Source organism: Oryctolagus cuniculus, chromosome 4, assembly GCF_051225735.1.
Source record: "Oryctolagus cuniculus isolate XC-2025 breed Fujian yellow rabbit chromosome 4, ASM5122573v1, whole genome shotgun sequence".
NCBI classification, from domain to species: domain Eukaryota; kingdom Metazoa; phylum Chordata; class Mammalia; order Lagomorpha; family Leporidae; genus Oryctolagus; species Oryctolagus cuniculus.
This window is the reverse complement of record NC_142870.1, coordinates 91,339,615-91,363,901: the sequence shown is the minus strand read 5'-3', so window position 1 is coordinate 91,363,901 and position 24,287 is coordinate 91,339,615. Positions and strand designations below refer to the sequence as shown.

Genomic DNA, 24,287 nt, shown 5'->3' with positions numbered 1-24,287 from the left:
ACTGCCTGTGCAGCCTCCTTTTGTTGATCCCCGTGTCCCTGTCATTGTTTCTGATATTTCCAGGCTCCAATGAGGAGTTTCTCTGGAGCCCCTGAGTCATGTCATTGGCTGTTTGTCATCGGCAATATCTAAAGGAGAAATGCTACTAAAATATTGTCCACTAATCTTTTCTTATACTCATTTGTACTAGGCAGTTTTGATTGCCTTTTCTTTGTTTTTCACTAAATACTCAAACATTTCCAGATTACTTTATAATTCTCATTACTTAATAATTCTCATATTAACTAATTAATTAATTAATTCTCATATTAATTAATTCTCATATTAATTAACTCTCCATAGTATGGAGATAATACTGTTAAAACTTAGCCATTTACCAATTGTTAAATAGGGGTTGTTGCCAATTATCTCCTCTTATAGACACTATAAACATTTTCTGTGTATATAGTCTTGTGCGTTAATTTATTTATTTAGAGTGCTTAGTAGAGAAATAAAACTGAGAGCTATCATCTTTGAGGACGCATGTGTTGCAAATGATTACATTTGTGTTGGGTTTTTAGAAGGGATCACCTGATATTTCTAATTAAGCAAATTCTTTTTTTTTTTTTTTTTTGGGTAGGAACTGGAAAATGAGTGCAGCTTCTAAAAATGCACATTTAGTTTTCTTGCAGCTTTAGGGAGATAGGTTGTGACTTACTGCAAACCTGGTACTGCCTAGAAGTCTGCTGAGTCTCACATTCAAAGGAGTCTGGAGTCAGCCAACACTGCATGACTTAGGCTCACGATGCCCTTATCTCCCCAAATCTTTTTTTTTTATATATTTTCTTGGTATAATATTACTCTGCAGGATTACTCCCAACTGGATCATCAACCTTGGTGGATTTTGGAAAAATTATACTCGTTCTTAAAAATCAAAGAGGTGTGATACTGAGAATATTCTAAAAGATCGATCACTGCTTCTGCACATGGGATATAAGGAAGCGATTTCAGGAATGGCAGGTTATTAGGCCAAATGGACTATTGTGAAGAAATCATGGGAAGCATAAGTTTTGATATATTGAAGAGGCCGTCTTATTGTATCATTGTCACTCTACAGCATTGCATTCCTAAGCTTTATCAGTCTGTGGTTAATTGTGAAATTCTACATGGCATAATTACACAACAATGAGATCTTTGTCTTTGAAAAAAGCAGTTCATTGATGAACACTGATCACACACTAAAGTTTATATACCCAATGTACTATGAAAAAATTCCGAGTTTAATGACTCACAATCTCATAGTTTGGCTTAGTGGGTGATAATATTGTTTGGGAGGTGATGATGAAACACATACATCCAGAATATCACAGCTTGGAGAGAATGTGGTCCAACAGTCCTGTTTTAATATGAGAAAAATTGGGCCTAGGAGGAAGAAGGACTCACTCAAGGTCGTACACACAGTTAAACAGTTAATGGCAGAACCAAGTCTAGGTGCCACACCTCCCTGCTTCTAGGTCATGGTTCTGTTTATTTATTTTTTTTTTTTTTAAGATTTATTTATTGATTTGAATGTCAGAGCTACATAGAGGGAGAGACAGAGAGAGAAAAATCATACACCCGCTGTTGCATTCCCCAGATGGCTGCAATGGCCAGGCCTGGGCCAGGTCGAAGCCAGGATCCAGGAGCTTCATCTGAGTCTCCCATGTGGGTGTGGGTGTGGGGGGCAGCAGTTGGGCCATCTTCTGCTGTTTTTCCCAGGCTGCTACCAGGGAACTGGATCGGAAGTAGAGCAGCTGGAACATGAACCGGTGCCCATGTGGGATGCTGGTGTCTGCAGGTGGCAGCTTTGCCCATTCTCTTCTACCACATCTTTAAATTTAGAATGTTAGCAATTTTATTTCTCTCTGTGTAAACTGTACTTGATAGGGAAGGGAATAAGAGGAGTTTTTCATCACACAGAGAGATAGAGAACATTTAATGAAAGAGAAAACATGTCCCTGGAATGAGATCAGGGAGAATTTAGACTCTGAGACATAAGGACAATTTCTGAGATGAGCAAAAGTGGTGGGAAGACCAGGACTTTTTTCTAGAATATAATTGGGGCTATGCCATTATTTGTGATCTTTGAGGATTTGGCAGGGGAGGGGTTATTTTTGTCTAAGCTACTTCTCAGACTCTGGAACACAGACTTCATATCTAGAAAATAAGAGGATTATATATCTGTTGGCCTGGGCTTCCACTCTGCATATCCATGACTCTGATTTTGGATTGTGTCCCATGTCCAAGGTAACTTGGAGGAAAAAAAAAAAACGACCCCTCAGACTAAGTTCTGGCATCCCCTGCTCAGGGAGGCTGAGAAGTAGGCCAGAGGTTTGCAGATGCTTCAGTGACTTGCACAAAGCCTCACAGTGGCAGTGGCAGGAAACAGGATCTGGGCTCTAGGTTTTCTGACTGTGACGTCCTAGACCAGGCTGCCTCCCTGTTCCATGAATGTGCAGGGACATCCACAAGCAACTGGGTCCTCTTTTAGCACAGAAGTGTAACTTGTAACAAACGCTGGAGGTGTCAGTATCCTCTTCTCCAAATGGGGCAAGAAATCTTGCTGCAAGAATTGGCCACACTCAGAGAAGAGGGAGCCTCTGTCTCAGGCCTTTCCTGTGCCTTCAGCCAGACCATTCCTGGTGGGAGCTGGTGGCTCCTTGCTGTCCCCTGACCCTCTGCCTTGACTTTCCCTCGTGGGACACAACCTCCCAGTGATGACAGAGAGAATATTACTGCTCACATGGACGCTGCATATTTCTGATCTTGTGACAGAGCTTTCTCAGAGAAAATCAATAGCATGGTCCCTGCTGAAGATTTGGCCTCACCTGCGTCTGGTCTTTGAGGAGTGAATGTGCTGACCTGCTGTGTTGGTTGTGAGCCCTTCCTGTTTCTTTCCATACCTTAATAAGTTGGTGTTCTGGGAACCCCCGCCTCCAACAGTGAAAACAAGGGGAAAGAACCAAAGCCAACTGAGACACAACATAGCATGTGTGGGAAGAACAGCAGGCCTGGAGCCGCGCTGTCTGGATTCAGTTCCCAGCTCCGCCGCTGTCTAGCTCTCTGTCTGTGCCGCAGCTCTCTTATCAGGAAAATGAGAATTATGGTAATAGTCGCTACTTCATGGCGTGGTTGGATTTTTGGGAAGGTTAGATGAATTAATATCTGTCTAGCGTGTAGAGAATTGCCTCACTGGCCTGTATGTGTGTGTTGAACAACAAGCACGACAACACAACATCAGTGTCCTAAGCTGGCTCTGTCTTCTGCTGCCCTTTACGTGATGGGACTTGTCAGTGCGTTCTGGTTTTTCATAAGGGCCCAGCAGGTGAGGGCACAAGTGAACAGGCATAGAGATGGTGGCACATTACACGTGTGGTCTTGTGGAGGCTAGTGGTGGTGCCTGCTTCTCACTGGCTGTGGAAAATGTGTGGCTGAGAAATACCAAGTGCAAGAGTAGTTTTTGTTTTGCTAGTAGAACCAAGTTTGGGTTACAGGGCACTTGCAGATGAATTGATCTTTGTAAAATTTTTCCTAGTGTTACACTGTGTAATCTGTGAATCAGGAGTTCTATTTGGCTGAGTCCACTGGTGGGTAAGTTTTAATTTGACTTTTACTTTTTAAAAGATTTATGTATTAATTTGAAATGTAGAGTTACAGAGAGAGAGAGAGAGAGAAGCAGAGACAGAGAGAGAGGTCCTCTATCTGCTGGTTCATTCCCCAAATGGCTGTAATGGCTGGACTTGGACTGATTTGAAGCCAGGAGCCAGGAGCTTCCTTGGGGTCACCCACGTGGGTAGCAGGGGCCCAAGAAAATGCTTGGGCCATCTTCTACTTCTTTCCTAAGCACAATATCAGGGACCTAGATCAGAAGTGGAGCAGTCAGTAATACTAACTGATAGTTAGTGATACTAACTGATAGAATTAAAAAGGAGAAAACTATCCAACATGGGAAGCGGGATACATAGCAGACTCATAGAATGGCAGATGTCCTAAACAGCACTCTTGCCTCAAAATCAGCCCTTAAGGCATTCATATCTGGGTAAAAAGCCCATGAGAGTATTTCAGGCATGGTAAGCCAAGACACTCTGGCAAAAAAATAACCTAAATGAAAGATCTCTGTGAGTGAGATCCCAACGGAGAGAACGGGCCATCAAAGAAGGAGGTACCTTTCTCTGAAGGGAGGAAGGAACTTCCACTTTGACTATGGCCTTGTCTAAATAAGATTGGAGTTGGTGAACTCCAGAGTCTTCCATAGCCTTGGCAGCTCATGACAAGAGCCTCGGGTGATTACTGATGTCATAAATAAGAGTGTCAATTGTTAAATCAACAACGGGAGTCACTGTGCACCTGCTCCCCATGTAGGATCTCTGTCCTTAATGTGTTGTGCTATGTGAATTAACGGTATAACTAATACTCAAACAGTACATTACATTTGTGTTTCTGTGTGGGTACAAACTGTTTAAATCTTAATATTTACTAAATCGATCTTCTGTATATAAAGATAATTGAAAATGAATCTTGATGAAGAATGGGATGGGAGAGGGATTGGGAGATGGGATGGGTTGCAGTTAGGAGGGTGGTTATGAGGGGGAAAAAGCCACTATAATCCAAAAGTTGTACCTTGGAAATTTATATTTATTAAATAAAAGTTAAAAAAAAAGAAGTGGAGCAGTCAGGATTCAAACCAGTGCCCATATGGGATGCTGGCACTGCAGGTGGTGGCTTAACCTACCACACCACAGTGCTGGGCCCTAATTTGGCTTTTAAAAAAGATCAGTGATCACATAAAGGGCATGAGCAGGAGATCTGGACTCTGACCAGCAGGGTTTGAGGCTGAGCTCCGCCACTCACCTGTTGTACCCTGTCTTTGGGCCATCAGTTATCCTTGTTGTTTTGATAGTTTCTCCCCTGTTAACATGAGGGTGCTCTGTGGTCATGTTTCTCTGAGTGGCCCTCATCCCTGGAGGGTAGAAAGGTGCTTATTTTGTCCAGTCAGTTGGTGGTGATCCTGGACAGTAAAAGGAACACATTGTATCTCAATTTTTGTCTCTCTGTTTAGTACCTGTGCCCCTAACATGTTCTCTTCTGCAACTTCACACCTTTTCCGATGCCCCAAACATTTCTGTGTATCAGCTACAGCAAATAGCATGATGAGACCAAATAATTATTACCTCTCAGCTTTTGGAAGTTGTTTGGGGTAGGGAAACGTTTTGAACGTTAGGCTGTACGTGAAGTCAGTCAATCCAGGACATCTGTGTCTCTTCTGGAGAAAGACACTTGTACTCCTCACCATAGCATCTCCTAGGCTCTCTCAAGCTCTGCCCTGATTCTTTCAAGTCTCTACTTTGTAGGCAAGCTTTATTCAGTTCTGCAAATCTTGCAGTATGATGACTCAGGGAAAACCTGGTTTATTTGCTTAGGAAAAATCAGAGTGACCACACACTCTGTGGTTTTTGAGGAGTGAAATGGCAGTAGAGTGATGTTGGAAGTTAAAGTACTCTTGTTAACAGCTGTATACATATATGCTTGTAGATGAGATTGAGGCTTATAATACAAGTCCATATGCTGTATATTTATCATATCTATCTAAGTTATGTCTTACTTCTGTGTAGAACTTGACTGTTTTTGCCATTTCATTTGAGTTTTACACTGACCCTATGTGATAAACAGAGCCAGAGTTATAGACTCTGTATTCCTGAGCTTTGCATCACTCTAAGGAAGAACTTCTGGCAACTCACTTTCGCAAGAATAAAGGTTTATTTTGGCTCATGATTTGGAGGTTCATAGTCAGGTTCAGGCGTCCTCGTTGGTTAGGCCTGTGCTGAGGGTGTTGCTGCTAGCTGAGTGCTGAGGTGGCATGGAGCGTCACATAGAAGAGTGAGCGTGACTGAATCTATGTGCTCTCTACCCTAGTGGCCTCGTCCAATCCAGTCACCTCCCAAAGGCCCCTTCTCCCGACACCAAAATTGGATTAAGTTTCTACCCTCTTACTGTCATGAAGGCAAGACTTTAAAACATGGGTCTCGGGCAGCATGCAACATTCAGCTAGTATTTACACTTGAACATACCTCTTGCATGGTAGGGAAAATTGGTGCTCAGAGAACTAAAGTGACTTGCGTGTTATCTATGTGGCTAGTAATTGTTCTGACTAGCGTTTGACAGAGTTTTAGAGACTGAAAGAGATGGACAGGATTTGTGATTTTTGAAGGATGACAGGAAGTTTACAAGGAATGGAAGTTATGCTATTGACATTTAGCTACGCCAAAGCTTTCCTCAGTATAATCCAAGACTGTAAACTGAAAGTGTAGTTGACAAAGGGAACGAAGCCATAGAAAGTTCACTGAATTTCCCAATGAAATGACCTTCCTTCCTTCCTTCCATCCACCATCCACCCATTCTTTTCATCATATTATTAAAAAAGAAAAATCACACTCAGCATGCCAGCTCCCATGCTGATCTCTGACTCATTAAAGTTAAGTCAGAATGACATGTGGCAGTTGAGGATTTAAAATGTGGTACTTTGAATTGATATGTGCTGGGAGTGTAAAATGCCAGATTTCAAAGCCTTAGTGCAAAAATAGATATCTTATTAGTAAATTTTATAATGTTCATTATATCTTAAAAGGATGGTATTTGGCATATACTGAGTTAAAATAATATTATATTACTTTGTCCTGTTTCTTCTTACTTTTTTTTTTAAAGATTTATTTATTCACTTGAGAGGCAAAGTTACAGAGAGAGGGAGAGAAAGAGAGAGGTCTTCCAACCTTTGGTTCACTCCCCAAATGGCCACAACAGACAGAGCTAGGCCGATCTGAAGCCGGGAGCCCAGAGCTTCCTCTGGGTCTCCCACATAGGTGCAGGGGCCCGAGCACTTGGACCATCCTCCACTACTTTCCCAGACTCATTAGCAGGGAGCTGGTTGGGAAGCGGAGCAGCTGGGTCTCAAACTGGTGCCCGTATGGGATGCTGGCACCATAGTGAATGCTGAACTTACTACACCACAGTTTTGTTCCTCTTTTTACTTTTAAAAAATGTTGCCACTAGGAAATTCACCCTTGCACGTGTGGTTCTCAATATATGTCTCTTAGTGCTATTCTAGAGGCCTGTTGTCGAGTAGGGGAGCAAGGTGTGTGTGTACGTGCTCTTCTCTGACTACCCACCACCCCTTTTTCTTTTCTGCCTTCACTCCTGTCTCTGCATCCTCACCTTGTTTTGGCTTCTTAACCCACTTTGGTCTGATAGAAGCCGGATGTTGGCCAGGTCTGTGGGGACCGAATTCACTTCTGTCTGGCACTGCTCCTGTTTGGCCTCTGTGGTCCTGTTGACCATGCTCACTTCCTGGGCTTGCTTCACTTCCGGCTTCTCCGGCAGCTGGCTCTTCCTCCCCCTCCTCTCGTCCGTCCCCTGCGTGCAGACAGTGCAGAGCTTGTCTTCCGCCCTCTCCCATGTTGTCTGCTCATGCCTCCCGTGTGGTTATCTGTGGATGGGAACTTCTGCTCTCCACACCCATGGATGTATGTGCACCTTTGGACACTGCAGCTGGCGACCTTAAAGCTCCCTGAGACTCAGGGTGTCCTTGAGCACCGCCACCTTGCTGAGTGATGCTGCCTTCTATCTTATCAGTCTGCCCGGTCCTGGCCTCCTTCAGGTGGCCCCCCGCCTCCCCTGCACCTTTCACCTCACGTCTTCCCGAGTCGGCAGCTCCTACGCACACCTGCTGTCCCCTGCTGCCCCTCCTCAGCTCAGGCCCTCTGCGTCTCTCTCTCCTGGTGCACTTCCACAGTTCTCAACTGGACTGTCTCAGTTCTCAGCCTCCTCCATTCCGTTCTCCCACCTCTTCCCAAGGGATCCTCTAAAGGTGCAGGTCTACTCTCGCGAGTATTTTGAAAATGCTGCAGTGGTTCCCCATTCAGAGAGATAGAGGTGGAAAGGGGCAGTGGGTGGGCTGCCCATCCTCGCCTTGCTAATCACTGAGCTTCTCTGTGGCCTCCCTGACGTAACACACGTGGTTACCTTGTCTGATCTCAGCTCCGCTGACCCCTCTGTCGGGGCAGCTACAATGTCCTTTTTCGCTCTGCCACTGTCTCTGCTTGGAGTACTCCTCTGACCCCTGCTATCTCCGTTTCCTCCATTGTAGGCCATTTGTTGAACTTTGTGGCATTTCCTTGAGGGCAAGGATTAGTCCTTTTGTTTGTAGATCCTCAAGTCTGAAGTAGGCAAGAGAAATGAGTGGAACAAGTTAAAGCTTGCGAATAATGCATAAAGGTAAGGCATTGTTGGAGTTGTGATGGAGAGCCCAGTCAGGTCGGGAAGGGAGCCGGGAGGGTCCTGGCCGAGGTGACTTTTGAACTTAGCCTTCAAGTCTGGGGGCAGTAGGGAGAGTCACAGGAGACCCTTGCGGTCACCGTCAGTGTGCTGTGTTCTGAATAGGCCTGTCCCGCCGCCCATGTCTCATCACCGGAGAGAAGTGAGGAGGGCAGCACTGGAATGCTCTGTGGAGGAGCCTGCTGTTTGCTCCGGGGCTGGGTTATGTAACTCAGCATGGCTTCCTTCCCTGGGACGCAGCTGGCATGGCAGGCAGGCAGGCAGGCAGGCACGGATCCTGGGATCCTGGCTTGTGAGCTCTGGGGGAAAGGAATGCAGCACAATAGCTGGCCTTTTCATTGTTAACTTCTCCTTCGAAGCTGCCTTTCTGGATAGCAGAGAGGTGACCTCAGCAGCCAGAGACGGGGAAGAGCAAAATGAGTCATTCCAGGCCCTAATGAGGTGTATGAGGGACCCTTCCTGAGAGTGGGGGTCAGGTGAGGTTGTGCTGTGCCCTGGTGAGTTTTGCCTTGGGGCTCCAGGCGGCACTGAAGCAGAGCTGAGCTAATTTTACCCACAGGAGCTGACTGTGCTGAAAGGCAGGGCTTATGACATTGGCCTTATCATCCTGTGATACCCAAAAAGCTCCCGAGGTATAACCCCGTTATGTCTGGACTGTTTTTTCCCCTTCCAGTTAAATACAATTTTCCATTAGGTGTGCATATGGGAAGCAGTATGCCGAGGTGCAGAGAGCTTCAGATTTGGGTGCAAGGCTGTGGGGCAGGCTTTGGAGCCTGCCTCTGCCCCGTGCTCACTGGCTGTCTGAGCTTGGGTGAGTGACATGGCCTCTCTGAGTCTCTGTTCCTTCATTCATACAACAGGATTTATACCTGCATCCTAAGGCGGTGACGTGTGGTGCCACTTAGCTGGCAGCGTCTGTCTGCTAGCCACTGTTGGTCAGTGTTTCACCCATTCCTCTGAACGAACCCTTGAGGAAGGTACTCTTTCTGTCCCTGTCTTACAAGTAAGGAAACAAGAAGGTTAGACGCTAATGAGTCTTGAGTGAGCCAGAACTTGAAACCACATAAGAGGTTCCAGGGACCTGAGTTCCTAACCACCGTAGCTGACTGCCTTGAAATGACAGTACCCTTTGCTTGGAATATAGCACAGGCTTACTATTTTCTAACCACCAGCTAGGTACAGGCCTTGGGCTCCGTGCTGGGTATAAGAGTAGTGTGGCTATTGTGCTGTATCATGGGCTCAGTTGCTTTGCCAATGGAAGGGTGTGGTGCCTCTCACCCAGCCTCTCATCTTCTACTCCCTGCAACAGCCAGGCATTATTCTTGTACCCATTTCGCAGATGAGGACATGGAAGCCTAGAGAGAGAACATTAAGTCCTCAGTAGACACACTCAAGTCTGGGGCTGTTGGTTCCACGTGTATGTTTTGTTTTCTCCATGAACCGTGCCACCTCCCAGGTCTGTTGTTATAGGCCACCCCCTCCCTTTCTCCCCACCACAGACCCCTCGAGAAACCAGTATCCATGAAAGAGGTGGGTCCTTAGTCGGGAAAGGCATGTTTGCACGGTCAGAGGAGGCACTGAGGAAGGTAAAGGAAGGTTAAAAAGAGAAGGCTTTGTTCCAGTTATTTATTGCTGTGTAACACATTTTCCCCGAACTTCAGCGCGTATAGCAGCTCTTCATTACGCTCCTGGAGTTTCTGGGTCAGGAACCTGGACAGAGCAAAGAGGGCATAGCTCCTCTGCTCCCCAGTGCCGGAGGCCAGGGCTGGAAGATGCGAAGGCTGGGCGCTGGGGCATCTGGATGCTCACGTGTCAGTGGAGGCCTTAGCCAGGGCTAGTGGTTGGAATATCTGTGTGTGGTCTCTCCCTGCGGCCTGGAGTCAGCATAGAGGCTGGTTTGAGAGGGTAAGCCTTGGAGAAAGGGGAGAAAAAAGGGAAAGAAGGGGGAAGAGAGAGGCAGAGAGAGTTAGAGACAGAGAGGGGCAGGAAGGAGAGAGGAGAGAGCAAGCACTGGCAGGCTCTAGGCAGTAGCCTGCTCTACTCCTTTGGTTGGAGTAGTCCCAATCTCTCCAGGTTCAGAGGGAGAGGAAGTATAGAGTCCACATCTTGGCAGACCCACAAACCTCTGAAGATCATGAGGTTGGGGAAATATTGCTGGGACCATTGTTGGAAAATACAATCTGCTGCAGGTCCCTTTAGGACAGGAAGAATCATTGCTGGTGGGGTGCTCTGTGGGGCTGCACAGAGCTAGAGGGACCAGATCTGTAGCAGGTACCTCTGTGAGATACAGGGGTATTCACTGGTGAATCGGGAAAACAAAGAAGTCAAAGCAGACGCTCAGGATAGAGCCAGTAATTATGCTCTAATCATGCGTCATTTTATATGAATTAGAGATTACACTGACCGTAAGCTAGTTTGTGCAATTCTGATTAGCTTATTGCACCTGCTACTAGGTCTATTAGGCTCATTACAGAAAAGTGAGATACTTTTCTTTCTTTCATGGGGTGAGGGAAAAAGATTATTTTAGGAATAGACAGGCAACCACCTAAGGCAAATAAGAAACTGAGGAAGAGATGATCAGTTAACTGGGCTGTTTTTGTCCCTCTTTGCATCTATCAGGCCTAAAAAGTCCAGAAAAGACATTCCTTGTAATTTAAGTAGAAAGGTGGTAATGAAGGGAAAGAGATGCTAACAAAATTATTAGCAAGACAGGAGCCATGTGAACCAGTAGGCTACCTCCAGAGCTATTGGGCTTAAGAATTTATTCCACAGCCACAATCCAGCAATAAGCATGATGGGATTAGGAAGCCACTGAAACTTTTGCTCAGTAGCCTCATGATTTGGGCACTAGATTGCCAGATGGACTCGGCTTTTGTTTAGTTTTACTTACACCTTCCAAATCTCATGGAAGCACATCTCACTGGTGGAACCTAATTTCCTAAGTTTGAGGGCATTTAGGAAATGCAGTTTGTAGCAATCTGTCTCTGCAGTACAGAAAAGTGTTTTAGAGGCTGGAAATGGACTCCAATTGAGTCAGTTGAGAGAGGGGATCTTCTCCCAACACATTCATTTAAAAATTCCTAGGCATTATGAACTTGAAATGCCTAATATTTATAGTTATAATGCTATTATACAATTAAGCATATTTAATATTTATATTTATATAAATCATGTAAAATTAATATGCTTTATACCAGAAAAAGCAGACCATTTGCCTACCTTTGATTTCTGAGTTGAGTTCTCTTTAGTTTTGAAACAGAAATTGATTTGTACTTTTTCATTTGAAATTTTCAGTTTAATCCCCTCCTAGGAATCATGGCCTAAGACACTGTCTTGTTTACATTATTTGTTCACAACTTTTCTTAAACACATACTATAAGCCTAGAGTCAAGATTGGGCAATGTTGGGAGAAGTAAGGCATGGACTCTTCCACACTGGGAACAGAAACAAGTCAGGTGCGGAGTATGAACAGTACAAGGAAAGTCGTGGTTGATGCCCTTCAGTAGCCGACGGAGTACATCCAGGGAGGAGAGACTGTTCTGAACAGGCTGAGAACTGGGGATTCACAGAGCATGGTCGTGGTCCAGTGATTCTCAGGTGGAGGCAGCACCATCTCTTTAAGGGCCATTTGGCAATGTAGCAGAGAAATGTTTGGCATCTCAGTGACCAGAAGCTAGGTTGCCATTGGCATTGAGTGTCCAGGGCCAAGGATGCCAGACATCCTGTAACACCTGAGACACTGCTGATAAGTAACTGTCTTTCTGCAAAGGGTGGTCTCCTTGCTACTGAGAGCTACCAGAGGTGGACCTTGACGGATGTGTGCAATGTGGATATTTGGTGTTGGGTGATGATGGAGGGGCACAGGTCGGGCAAAGGAAAGAGTGTGGGTGAAGAGTTTGCTCTGCGTAAGCTGAGTGCCAGGGGGAGTGTGTTTATGCTGGGGATACAAGGTTGAGTCTGGGCTGTGGAGGAAAGTAGGCTATTAGGTAAAGCACTTGGGCTTATTCTGTTGCCAGTGGGAAGCCGCGTAGGACACCGGAGCTGGGCCAGTGATAAAGGAAACTCAGCATCATCTCATCGCTCTGCCCCATACAGACATCCATGAAGCTGTGTGAATGATGGAATAAGTGCTGTACCCAAGTTGTGGTTTGAGGGCTTGGATGTTGACCTGAGTTGTGCCAGGTTTAGGATCCTGTGGTCCTGGGAGAGCCCTGGCAGTCAACACTGAGCTTCTGGAGAGTACACAGGGAGGGTGCAGTGGCCTGTCATGCGGATATGACTTCCAACATCCAAACTAGAGTCTTGTGGCCAGGCATCAGCAGTTTCCTACACAAAAGAAGAAGTGAATGTCCTAAGTGTCTGGAAGGAAGGAAGGATGCTTTATGGACCTCCCTCATATAGCCCACTGGCCATGAGGCAATAGGGAGTACCTGGTGCAGCCTGTGTTAATGCTCTCACATCTGGAGTTTATTGAAGATTGCCAATCAAAGGCTAGCATTATGAGCCACAGATTAAGACACTGCTTGTATGCTCTAGCATGTGGCACAGTGAGTTAAGCCACTACCTGTGTTGCTGGCATGCCATATGGATGCCAGTTCAAGTACCTGCTGGTCCACTTCTGATCCAGCTTCTTGCTGATGCACCTGGGAAGGCAGCAGAAAAGTTCTTGGGCCTCTGGCACACACATGGGAGACCTGGATGGAGTTCCAGGCTCTTGGCTTTGACTTGGCCCAGCCAGCAGTTACAGCCATTTGTGGAGTGAATAATCCATCTCATATTAGAGCACCTGTTTGAGCCCCAGATGCTCTGCTTCTGATCTGGCTTCCTGCTAATGTGCCTCGAAAGGCAGCAGCAGATGACCCAAGTACTTGTGCCCCTTCTACCTATATGGGAGACCCAGAAGTAATTCTTTGCTCCTGGCTTCAGCCTGGCCCAGCCCTGACAATTGTGGCCATTTAGGGAGCGAACCACCAAGTGGAAGATTTCTGTCTCTCCTTCTTTGTCACTTTTCCTTTCAAATAAGTAAATAATAAATAAATGTTTTTTAAAAATTGCTACTCAGCCTAACAATTTGCTGATGAGGTTCCTGAACCATGACCATGGCTGCAGGTTGTTTCTCAGGGGTGGCCTGCTTGCCTGCATGCTGCTGGAGTTCCCTGTAGGGTCTCGGTAGCTGTTTCACATTGGGTCAGACCCCTTCCTGCTTTCGGGATGCACTTGGATGGTTGGGAGGAGAAACTCAGGGATGGAAGTGAGCAAACTTAAGTGTGAGATGTTACCTGGGTAGTTCCTCTTAAGGGTTTCATTTCTGGAGTCCTGGAGGGAAAGAGAAGGATATGTAGCTATGTGGGTGATTAAGAAGTTTCATTTTATGGATGAAAATACTGTTGTTCAGAGAGGGAAAGTGATTTGCCCAGGGTCATATGGTAAGCTGGCCATGGGGCAGCCTTGCACCTATTGTAATGAGGTTTACAGGACACCTTGCTTGCTGCTGGGGACAGAGTACAGTGCACACAGGTTCTGGAGCTCAGTGCTGCCATGTGGCTACCAGTTCAACCATTTACTATAAAATTTGTAAAATGAGTGTTGTGATTGTATCTGATATCAGGTAGTGAAAAAGGTGAGACATGTGAGAATCTTGTCAACAGCAAGATTATGTTGCTGTTGACATTATGTTGATGTAGACATTTGTGAACTGGTCATTGGTGGGGCCCTTAATAGAGAAAGGATAGGTCAATGAAGACCCTGCCGAACATACCACAATCACAGAGTACATCCATGGGGGCCGTGTCCTTATTCTCCACTAAAGGGATTTTGCTCTCAGATTTGGAGGTCCAGCTCCATGAGGGAAGCATGAACAAAACCTTGGGGTTGTGTGGAATTGGGGGTGACATTCCTGCCTGGAGCCCGGAATCCATGTAGCAATATAATGGGAGATATGGCTAGAAAGTTGAGTTGGGGTTCATCCTGGAGGCCCACAGTGCTGGCCTGTTGGTGGTGGACATTATTTTTCTGCAGTTCAGAACGCTAGTGATGGGACAGTTAGGAAAGTCACAGTGAAGTGTGTGTTTACTGGATAGCATTTGCAGGAAGTGCAAGGAAGCTGTGGCAGTAACTTGGTTAGTGACGACGCATCTTGCAGTTGAAGGAGGAAGCCCAAGATGAGACGATTCTCAAGTTTTGGGCACATTCTTACTTATTTTTTCCAGTGGTTTAACTTTTTATTTGAGGTTAAAGTAAAAATTATAATATTTTATATAGGTGTAGAACTGTGAAATTTTCAAGAGCTATGGAATTCCTTTAAAAAAAAAAAGATTTGCTTATTTGAAAGCAGAGAGAATGAGAGAGAGAAAGAGAGAGGAAGAGAGAGAGAGAATCTTCTATCCACTGCTTCACTCCCCAAATGGCTGCAGTGGCCAGAGCTGGACTAGTCTGAAGCCTGAAGTCAGGAGCCAGGAGCTTCTTCTGGGTCTCCCAAGTGGGTGCAAGGACTTAGGCCATCTTCTGCTGCTTTCCTAGGCTCATTAGCAGGGAGCTGAGTCAGCAGTGTGGCTGCTGGGACTCGAACTGTGCCATATGGGATGCTGGCATCACAGGTGGTGGCTTTACCCACTAAGCCATAGCAGCCTCCCCCCTTTTACACACACACACACACACACACACACACACATCTATATATAAACTTCTTTGCTCTAAAAAACATTGCAGTAAGGTAGAAGTTGTTCTTATTTTTGTTTTACAGACATGGAAACTGAGGCTCAGGCAGAAGATGGGGTTTTGCAAGCCTCTTAGCAGGTTGTTGTGGCAACTGGGGCAGGGAATTCACCACTAACACTTCCACCTGTGCCAGTGACGTGGTGTGCTGGTTTTCTCAAACTGATTTTTGTTTGTCTTGACCATTTTGGTTGTCATCCTTGGAAGCCCAAGAACACCATGACTTTCAAAGATTCTGGAGAGACAGAGAGAGAGAGAGGGAGAGAGAGAGAGAAAGAGAGAGAGAGAGAGAGAGAGAGAGAGAGAGAGAGAGAGAGAATCTGCCATCCTCTGGTTTATTCCCCAAATGCCTGCAATAGCCAAGTCTGAGCTAGGCCAAAGCCAGGAACGAGGAACTCCAACCTGGTCTTCTACATAGGCAGGGGCCCAAGCACTTGGGTCATCTTTTGCTGCCTTCCCAGCCACGTTAGCAGGAAGATGGATTGGAAGCAGAGCAGCCAGGACTTGAACAGGTGCTCTGATGTGGGATGCTGGTGGCACAGTGGTGGCTTAATCCACTGTGCCACAAAGCTAACCCCCCTACTGGCTTTTCCATCCGTAGACTTAGATATATTTCTGGATTGGATGATCATAATACAGCATTTTTTTAGTAGTATTATGCTAATTTCTTAAATTAGGTAATTCTCATAAAAATAATGTTATCTAGGTAGATAAACAATATCATTTTCTATATTACAGGTGAGAAAAATAAGGTTGAGAGTGATTAACTTGCTTGAGAGGAAATAGGTCCTAAATACAAGGGTAATTAAAAAACCTCAGGGAAAAATGGAATTAAAAGGTAGGTTTATTTTGGGGTAAAATTATTTTGACATCTGTGTATATTTTTCATAACACATTTCCATGAACTTTCTGATGAGGCTTGCAGACTGTAACTCTCGTTTTCTAATTCGAGGCCTCTTTCTTCCCTGCTATAAGATCCTACCCCACATAGTGCCTGTCTTACTGGCACTTAAGGAGGTCAGAGTCAGACTTTGGAAGGGCTGGAAGGTACTTTGCAATGCTTAGACGTCTGGTGGTTTTCAAGCAGTTCTCCCTTAAGCTGGAGTGCTAGGGTGGGGTCAGTGGGGGGACCTGGGGGTCTCCAGGAGTGGTCCTGAGGTTGGGGTGCTGAGGAGAGGGATGAGTGATGTGAGCTGGGGTAGGCAACACAAGCCCTAGAGCCAGTCTGAGCCCCTCTGCTTCCCCCCACTTTATAAGCTAAGCATCTCAAAGCATTACTTAAAGGAAAAATCCTGTTGCTAGGAAGAAAAAAGTTTCAAAACCACTGTGCTAGCTCAGTGTTTTTAAGAGCAAGAGACCAGGAAGCTTAGTACAAGTCACAGGTTGTGAGGGTTCCCAGGGCTGGGACACTAGCCTAGAACTCCCTTAACTTGGGGTAGTTTGTTAGAAGCACTTTTAACTCAAATTCCCATCTTGATGGGACATGGCTGTTTTGTTTCTTAAGGGAATAACTTTTTTTTTTTTTTGGTTTAAAAAACAAACATTTATTTCTCACAATTCTAGAGACTGAAAGTCCAAAATGAGAGTGCAGCATTGTCAGGTACTTTTTTTTTTTCTTTTCACCAGAGAAATCTTTTATTTAATGAGTACAAATTTCATAAGTACAACTTTAGGAATATAGTGATTCTTCCCACCATACCTGCTCTCCCACCCACACTCCCACCCCACCTCCTCCTCCCTCTCCCAGTCCCAGTCCCAGTCCCATTCTCTATTAAGAAAACAAACAAACAAACAAAAAAACCAAAACAACTGTTCCTCGACAGTAAGACAAGTGCTGTTCAAGTCATTGCTTCTCAAAGTGTCCATTTCACTTCTACAAATTTCCTTTTAGGTGCTCTATTCTCACAGATCAGGGAGAGCACATAGTATATGACCCTTTGGGACTGGCTTATTTCACTAAGTATGATTTTTTTAAAATATGATGTTTTCTAGATTCATCCATTTTGTTGTAAATGACCAGATTTCATTTTTTTAACCTCTGTATAGTATTCCATAGAGTACATATCTCATACTTTCTTTATCCAGTCTTCAGTTGGCAGGTATTCAGATTGATTCTATGTCTTAGCTATTGTGAATTGAGCTGCAATTAACTTGGGGGTGCAGATAGCTCTTTTATTTACTGATTTCATTTCCCTTGGGTAAATTCCCAGGAGTGGGATGGCTGGGTAGTGAGGTAGGTCTATATTCAGATTTCTGAGATATCTCCATACTGTCTTCCATAATGGTTTTACCAGTTTGTATTCCTACCAACAGTGGATTAGGGTATCTTTTTCCCCACATTTTCATCAGCATTTGTTGTTTGTTGATTTCTGTTTGAGAGCCATTCTTCCTGGGGTGAGGCGAAACCTCATTGTGGTTTTGACTTGCATTTCCCTGATGGCTAGTGATCCTGAGCATTTTTTCCTGTGTCTGTGGGCCATTTGGATTATGGAATTACTCTTATCTCTCCAGCTCCCACTGAGGCCTTTGGAGAATGGACTGGAGGCTCAGGGTCATGCTGGTTCTGAGGAGCTGCACCTTGCGTAGGGTTCTTGACCTGCATCATTCCACCTGGTCATGCCTCCCTTTAGGACCCTGGGAATCTTTTAGAGATGAGTTTGTTCAGTTCTGTGCAGAACAGAGTTGGCTTACAGATAGTGTTGTGCTACCTCCCTGGCCCAGCCTTCAAAAGTGTTGTCCAGTTGAATGCATAGAGTCACTGAGTGTCCATGGTATGCACAGTGCTGAGAACAAGGACAGGGTTCCTGATCCCAAAGCCAGGTGGGAATGCAGGACGTATAAGGAGTTTCCAGCACTTTTGGAGACGGTTACTTGCTACAGGTGGTTGTTATGCATGCTTGGTATGTGAGAAGGATCTCCTAGGAATGGGATGGGGAAAAGCAGGGCAGTGAGAAAGAGGACAGTTGGAAAATGGAGAGTGCAGTCTGGCATCACAAGGGATTGAGTCTGCACTGTGAATTAGCTAATCCTGGGACTCAGGATCTCTGGGACTCCTGCTTTTTCTTTAAGCCTTCATTTTCTCATCTGTAATCAGGGAGTGAGGTTGCATTGTTCACGGGGTTGTTGCTGAGATTAAATGACATAACTTGTGTTAACCTGCTTAGTACCATGCCTAGCACAGAGTAAGCACTTATTGCAGTTGCTAGTGTTGTTAATATTTGGCTGTAAGGAGGCAAAGAACCTGTTTTCAAGCCTCATTAACAGTGTAATTGGAATTTGCTTGTCCAAAATCACACTGCTTTCAGGAGTACAACCCAATCACTTTAGTGTACAACCACTTGACTCTGCTTCACCTTGCTGAGTTACTTCTGTGTGTCTCTGCTCTTCTGCCCCTCTCTCATTAGTGATACATCTTCCAAGCTCGAGTCTAACTTGCTATTCCCTGGATTCAGATCTTTGCATTGGCTTGGATTGCCTTTTGCTCTTTCATCTCTTCCCCTTGCCCCAAACCTCTTTGAATACCTAGCCCCAAGGTCCAGCATCTCTACTGGGAGGGATCCCCAGAACCCCAGGTTGTGCACTTTACCACATCTGTCAGCCTCTCTTTTGCACCAGGCTTGGGAGCTCCTTGGCGTTGTCCTGTCTTCATAGTTGTTTGCTGTATGTCCCTGGGGATTCAGGCACATACACGCAGTAGGTGCTCACACATCTACATCCATGCAGTACATTAATCTAGTGCCTTTCTCACATGTTCAGCGCAAGGAAGCACTGATCCCATGGCAGCCAGAAAACAGTCATCCTTGAGTTGTGTGCTCCTCAGCCTTGGAGATGGATTTCTGGGGGGAAGATCTGGCCCCTCCATAAATGACAGCAATGACTTGGCTCTTTACAGGAATTGAGGACATCTTGACAGCGAGGGTATTGGAAGCCAGACCAGTACCTGTGTTCTTAGAGCTCCTGGGGTCCCCGCCAGCCCCCATCCCAGGTGATCTTCAGCAAGACCTCTGGTATGTAATTGGCTCAGCTGCTGCCTGCTGCCTGGGATTCCTGTGAGCAGGGCTGGGAGGTTTACTGGCTTGGAGATTCCTATCTTTCTGGTCTTTGCAACTTGAAATATCTGATGCCCTTGATTGATTTATGCGTGGGAGCTTCCTCTGTGCTCTTTTTGGTAAATTGCTCCTTCCATTTCTCTCCCTGTGGACTTATTTCAGAGAGACTGGAGCCTGCGTTTATAACAACTTCTCCAAGGAAAACGTCACAGGTCACATTTCCAGAACGTAGAATCTCGTGGAGTCTTCCAAATGTCCATCTCTATTACCTCCCTTTAGCCCAGCATTTTCTTTTAGCTGGAAAAAGAGATTTTTGTCTGGAGCCATCCTGTAGGCATGCAGGACCCTGAGTTTGAAAACCTGACAGCTGCTGCGGAACTCTGAAGTGCAAGAGTGAGCAGCATGTAGACATAACCCTGCGGAATAGCAAGCCTTTGCCCCTAAAGTCCCGCAGCCTGACTGTGTCTTTGTCTTGCGAATGACCTCACTGCTTTCTGTAGTTGTAATGGAATGCACAGTCATTTACAAGTAATCACAGGGTAATCCCTTACACTTTTATAATGCCTTCCCTCTTCCCAGAGGACTTTCCTCTCATTATCTCATTTGATCCTTATAACTGCTCTCAGAGGCAGGCAGAGTGGCAATTTTAATCTCTAATTTTCAGGTGTAGACACTGAGGTCTAGAACAGTTAAACAGTTAGCCAGAGGTCAAACCGTTAGTATGGGGCAGGATTGGAACTGGAATCTCAAGTAGTCTAACCCCTAACCCAGTTTATTTTTCGTTTGTTTTGTTTTGTTTTACACCTCTTAACTGTTGGTGTGACCTTAAGTATACACTTAACCTCTCTCTGTTTTCCTGTCCCTAAAATGGGTATGATGTTACCTCCAGAGGTGGTTGTCAGTGGGGATTAGCACGAAACTGTCTGGAAAAGCATTCAATACATGTCACAGTGTAGTTAACTAACATAACGCATTGTGATTCTTATTGCATGGACCTTGACTCTGAATAGTACCATTAGAACTGCGAAAGAAAAAAATACTTTTTCAAGAAAACAGAAGTAAAAACAAAGCCGAAAACCCTGAGATCCAGAATAGTGCTAGGTTGTTGGGCTCCCAGGCATCCAGCCCTGTGATCAGTGAGCTGGTCCTGGCGCCCTGGCTGCAGGCTGCTTTGTTATTCCGACAGCTATGTTGGCAAGACCCCCTTTCCCTCCAGAGCATCTCTCTTCATGTTTCTTGGCATGGTCTTGCGTCCTAGAGACAGTTTTAGGCCTTGCAGGACTGGAGAGTGGTGGTGAGCTGGGAATGGGATCTGTGTCCCTAAGCTTTGCCCAAAATGTGGCATGGCCCTTGGGGGTAGAGGTGTATGTAGAGCTGTTCTGGAAGGTTTATCTTCTCTGATTTCTCACTAAGCTACAGAAGTCCATCTGGCTGGGATTTAATAGGGTACGTTGTGAGGCCACAAGGGCAGCAGTACATATGTTGAGTGGGTTGCTCAGCAGTAATACATTGGAAAAAGCCCAAAACAATGGATTTCCAGTTGGCAACAGATGCATCAGGAGTCAGCAGTGTGACGTGGTCAGGAGAACAGCCACGGTGATTGAAAGCTGAGATTTTGGATAGCTTTGTTTCTGTGTACATATTCACCTACCAAAATTCCAAACCAGTGAGGCATAGGTTGACATATGGTCCTAAGAGGCAGAATGAGGAGTAGGAGGCTGAAGGCAAGGGAGCAAGATTTTGGTTCCATATAAGGAAATTAGCAGCTGTAGGAGGAGATGATCTCTGCATCTTGGGTGACCTCAGAGGTGCCATGGGGGGATTCACAGACTGCAGGCACTGGGGCTGTGGTTCCCAGCAGCCTGGGGAGAGAGAGGCACATGTACATTAAGGAAACAAAGGGGCCCTTTGTGGTGGGGGAAACTGATCTTCAAGTGTTGTTTGCAAAATGGAAGGTAAATTTCATCTCTCCTTCTGGTTTTCATATCTGTTCCTGTGTCTTGCCTCTGGCCCCTTGGTTTTTAGAGCTCTCAGGCCATTCCTAGGCAGTCATTTTTCCCGATTTCTTTTTCCTCTGATGCACACGCTCGTGTGCACTGCGGACAGAATGGGGACCATCCTTTTCTTCTTCAAACCCATCTCTGAGAACCCCGGGAGGGGTGCAGAGGTGAGAACTCTGTACTGGATTCTGATCTGGCATGTGGTAGAAGGTTCTTTCATCGTGTTCCTTACCTGTTTTGATAATCATGGAAGTAAGTGTTCCTTCATTAAACATGCAATAAAAAAAGAGAACTATTTACTTCTGGCATACTTGTTACAATATAAAACAAGTAATCAAAATAAGTTTATAGTGACTGGAGAGACCAAGTTGGAAAGGGCACATCGTTGGGCTATTTTGGGATACCTACCCAGCTTGCAGATGGGAAAACGTAAACTAGGAGAGGAGAGCTGACTCGTACAAAATTCTATGGAGTGAGTGATTTGGGCTTGGTGCTTGGTCCCCTCAACCTCTGGCCAGGGCTGTTTGTAGCTTGAAGACTCCTTGGGGGTGAGAACAAGCCAGGTGCAGGCTAATGAGCCTGGAAATGGGCAGTGCTTCTGGGAAAGCTCATCTGGCCTCCAAAAACCTCACAGCCCAACCATAGAGCAGGGCACAGAAAGACGTGGAGCCTCTGGGAAGCCCAAGTATGGTGGCTAGATTCCTTTCCCTACTTCCTCAGTGTCTGTCTCTCTCATTCAGCCTGCCATCATTTTCGTTTGGATTCGTTCTGACTGGCTTCCCTGCTCCCACTTAGTCTGTGAACACCCCACTGGGCCAGTGTTGGAGCTAAGGTTGCAAATTGAACTGGAGCATCTCAGCTGTTCCTGCCCAGCAACAATATTTGCCTTGCAGTCTGGTTTTATTCCAGGTCTTCAAACCCTAGAATCTGTCCCATCAAGAACTCAGACAAAGCTGAGTTCCTAGGAGAACGCCCAGTTCAAGAGAATCAGGGACTGGGGACAGAGGCTAGCGGGTTGTTTCCGGACTCTTCACTGTAGGAATTGAAGATCCTACCTCTCTCCAGTTTTTTAAATCATTATTATTATTTTTTGAATTGGAGTCTTAGCAACTTCTCAGGTGCATCCCCACAATGCCTCTCCCTCCCCCTAATCAATCGATTTATTGCATCCAGGTACTTGCATTCTGGGTGGTTCCATTCCAAGCTGAACTTAGGCCTTTCAAAGCAGTCATTTCCTTATTGCGGCGAGGGAGCTTTTTCCTGTAACGGGACAGTGTATGAACGGGTTGGGGCTCCACATCTTTGGGGGTTAATAATTGACTCCCAGTAAGGAATTCTGTCTGAAGTCGGGCATGTTCTTCAAGTGCCAGAGGAGAGAAGGGTGATTTTTTTTGACCTCCTCCAGCCGGCTTCCCCATATTTGGAAATGTTTACCCACCACACTGATCTATTGGAAGGGAAGGAGGTGACTCAGGGTTTAGGAGAAGCAGGATTTGAATTCTTGTTTCCAGAAACAACGTCCTCCCCCTCCCCCCGGCCCCACTCTTCCCTCTCCACTCCTCTGCCCCTTGCTCTGGACGCTGGGGAGAGAATCTCAGGTCTGTTCCCCTCGGGCTGCAGGACTCCTCCTTGCTGCAGTGGCACTGAGGGCGTGTGAGAGGGAGAGCGGCTGCCCGTGGGGCCTGGCATCGCGTGAGTACATCATTATTGCCAGAGCGAACGGTGTCTGTGCTCGCGGACCCTGTGGGCTGGCTCGCTTGCACGGTGATGCGATGTGTTGCTGGGAGCTCTGACGGCTTTAATGTGGGGTGTGGACAGCTGCTTTCTCAGGGGGAGTGCTTCTCACAATGAGGTTTACAGATGGGAAAAGTTCTAATTATTTATTAGAAAAAAAAATAGACCATTTTCTCCTCCCACCTGTGGCCTACCTTGAGTTGGGCAGAAAGAGAGTTTGAGAGTGCTGTCATCTGTTTGATCACTAGGGCTAAAGCAAAAAAGCCAAAATGAAGGCTTGTGCACATTCGGGAAAGCAGAATGATGGCTGGACTTAGGTTTGTGCAGTGTCAATAGTCTGCAGGAGCAGCCTTGCACACAGGGATTTGTGTAGACCCGATGTGCTGTCTAGAGGAGATTCAGTCTAACCATCCCATTTTATAGCATGGCAATGGGCAGTAGAGGCTAATCTGCCCCAAAGACACCGGGCTCACTATGCAGGATTCGAACCTAGACCATCTCTTCCTTCCTCTCGAGCTAAACTGCCGCTTCTGGCCCAGCAGAAGAGGTTGTCCCTGGGCAGATGAGAAAACAGGCACGTGCCAGACTGGGATTTACTTCTCCCGGTTCAGATCTCTTCCCCATCCTGTTACCTGGGCTCAGATACCTTACTTTTTTTTTTTTTTTCCTAATTCTTTTTTCCATTTTTTTCTTCTTTCCTTTCTACTTAACCTTTTCTTCTCTGGGTCATTTGAACATTGCTTGGGCAACCTTCTGATCTCCTCCGCAGCGTGTTTCTGTGTTTCCTTGTGCAGAAGGCCGAGTTAAATAGTGTAGACCATTATTTCCGTTTCATCTGCGACTGTGAAAATCAGGCGTCAGCTTCGCGAGAAACCCAGTAGCGCTTTTCACCTAATAAGCCGCCGCCACTGCTCTTGGGGCTGTGCAAATTCTAGAGTATTACCCCCATTCAGAGGTGAGCCCCGGCCCTGACTAGTGTTCACACACACACACACACACACACACACATTTTAGTCTGCTTGGGAGGACAGAGGCTAAGAGGGCACTGCCGTCTTCTTCCATCCCCTGCACGTGACACAGCCAGAATGGGTTTCTCCTTGAGTCAGCTCAGTTGCACACTCTGCGCCATTGCAGGGGAAGCACTTGGACGCAGTGCCGCTGAGTGACCGAGGCAAGAGAGCAGGGGCAGTGCTCTGAGAGCCCCATTGTTCTGGCCACTGTTGAAGGGGGTGGGGTGGGCAGGGAAGATGCAGCTCCTCAGCTGCTGGGAAGCAACTGGGAGACAGGAACTTGCATGGAACCTTCCAGAAACCTGTCTCCTCCTCCGACCACCTGGGGCTGGGTAGTGACCATAGGTGCCCTGCTGGGGAGGTGGGAGGAGATTGCCTTGAACATTGACAGCTTGGGAGGCTTTCCTGCTCTGGGGCCAAGGGCAGGGGCGCTA

General features: G+C 46.1%; 1 protein-coding gene across 25 annotated transcripts in view; it reads left to right on the top strand.

The window, feature by feature from the left end:
* The window catches only part of LPP (LIM domain containing preferred translocation partner in lipoma), a 736,836-nt gene that overhangs the window by 32,748 nt on the left and 679,801 nt on the right, over positions 1 to 24,287 (top strand). For 7 of the 25 annotated variants that reach the window (XM_089330868.1, XM_051859195.3, XM_051859192.3 and 4 more), the window contains exon 2: positions 18,953 to 19,067. The exons of 9 other annotated variants lie outside the window; for them this stretch is intronic. The gene's annotated coding sequence lies outside the window, so the exon portion shown is untranslated. Of the gene's footprint in view, positions 1 to 3,553; positions 3,610 to 18,952; positions 19,068 to 22,583; positions 22,802 to 24,287 lie in introns of those variants that run through there. 9 more of the 25 variants (XM_070072378.2, XM_070072381.2, XM_070072372.2 and 6 more) reach the window with 4 other exon arrangements.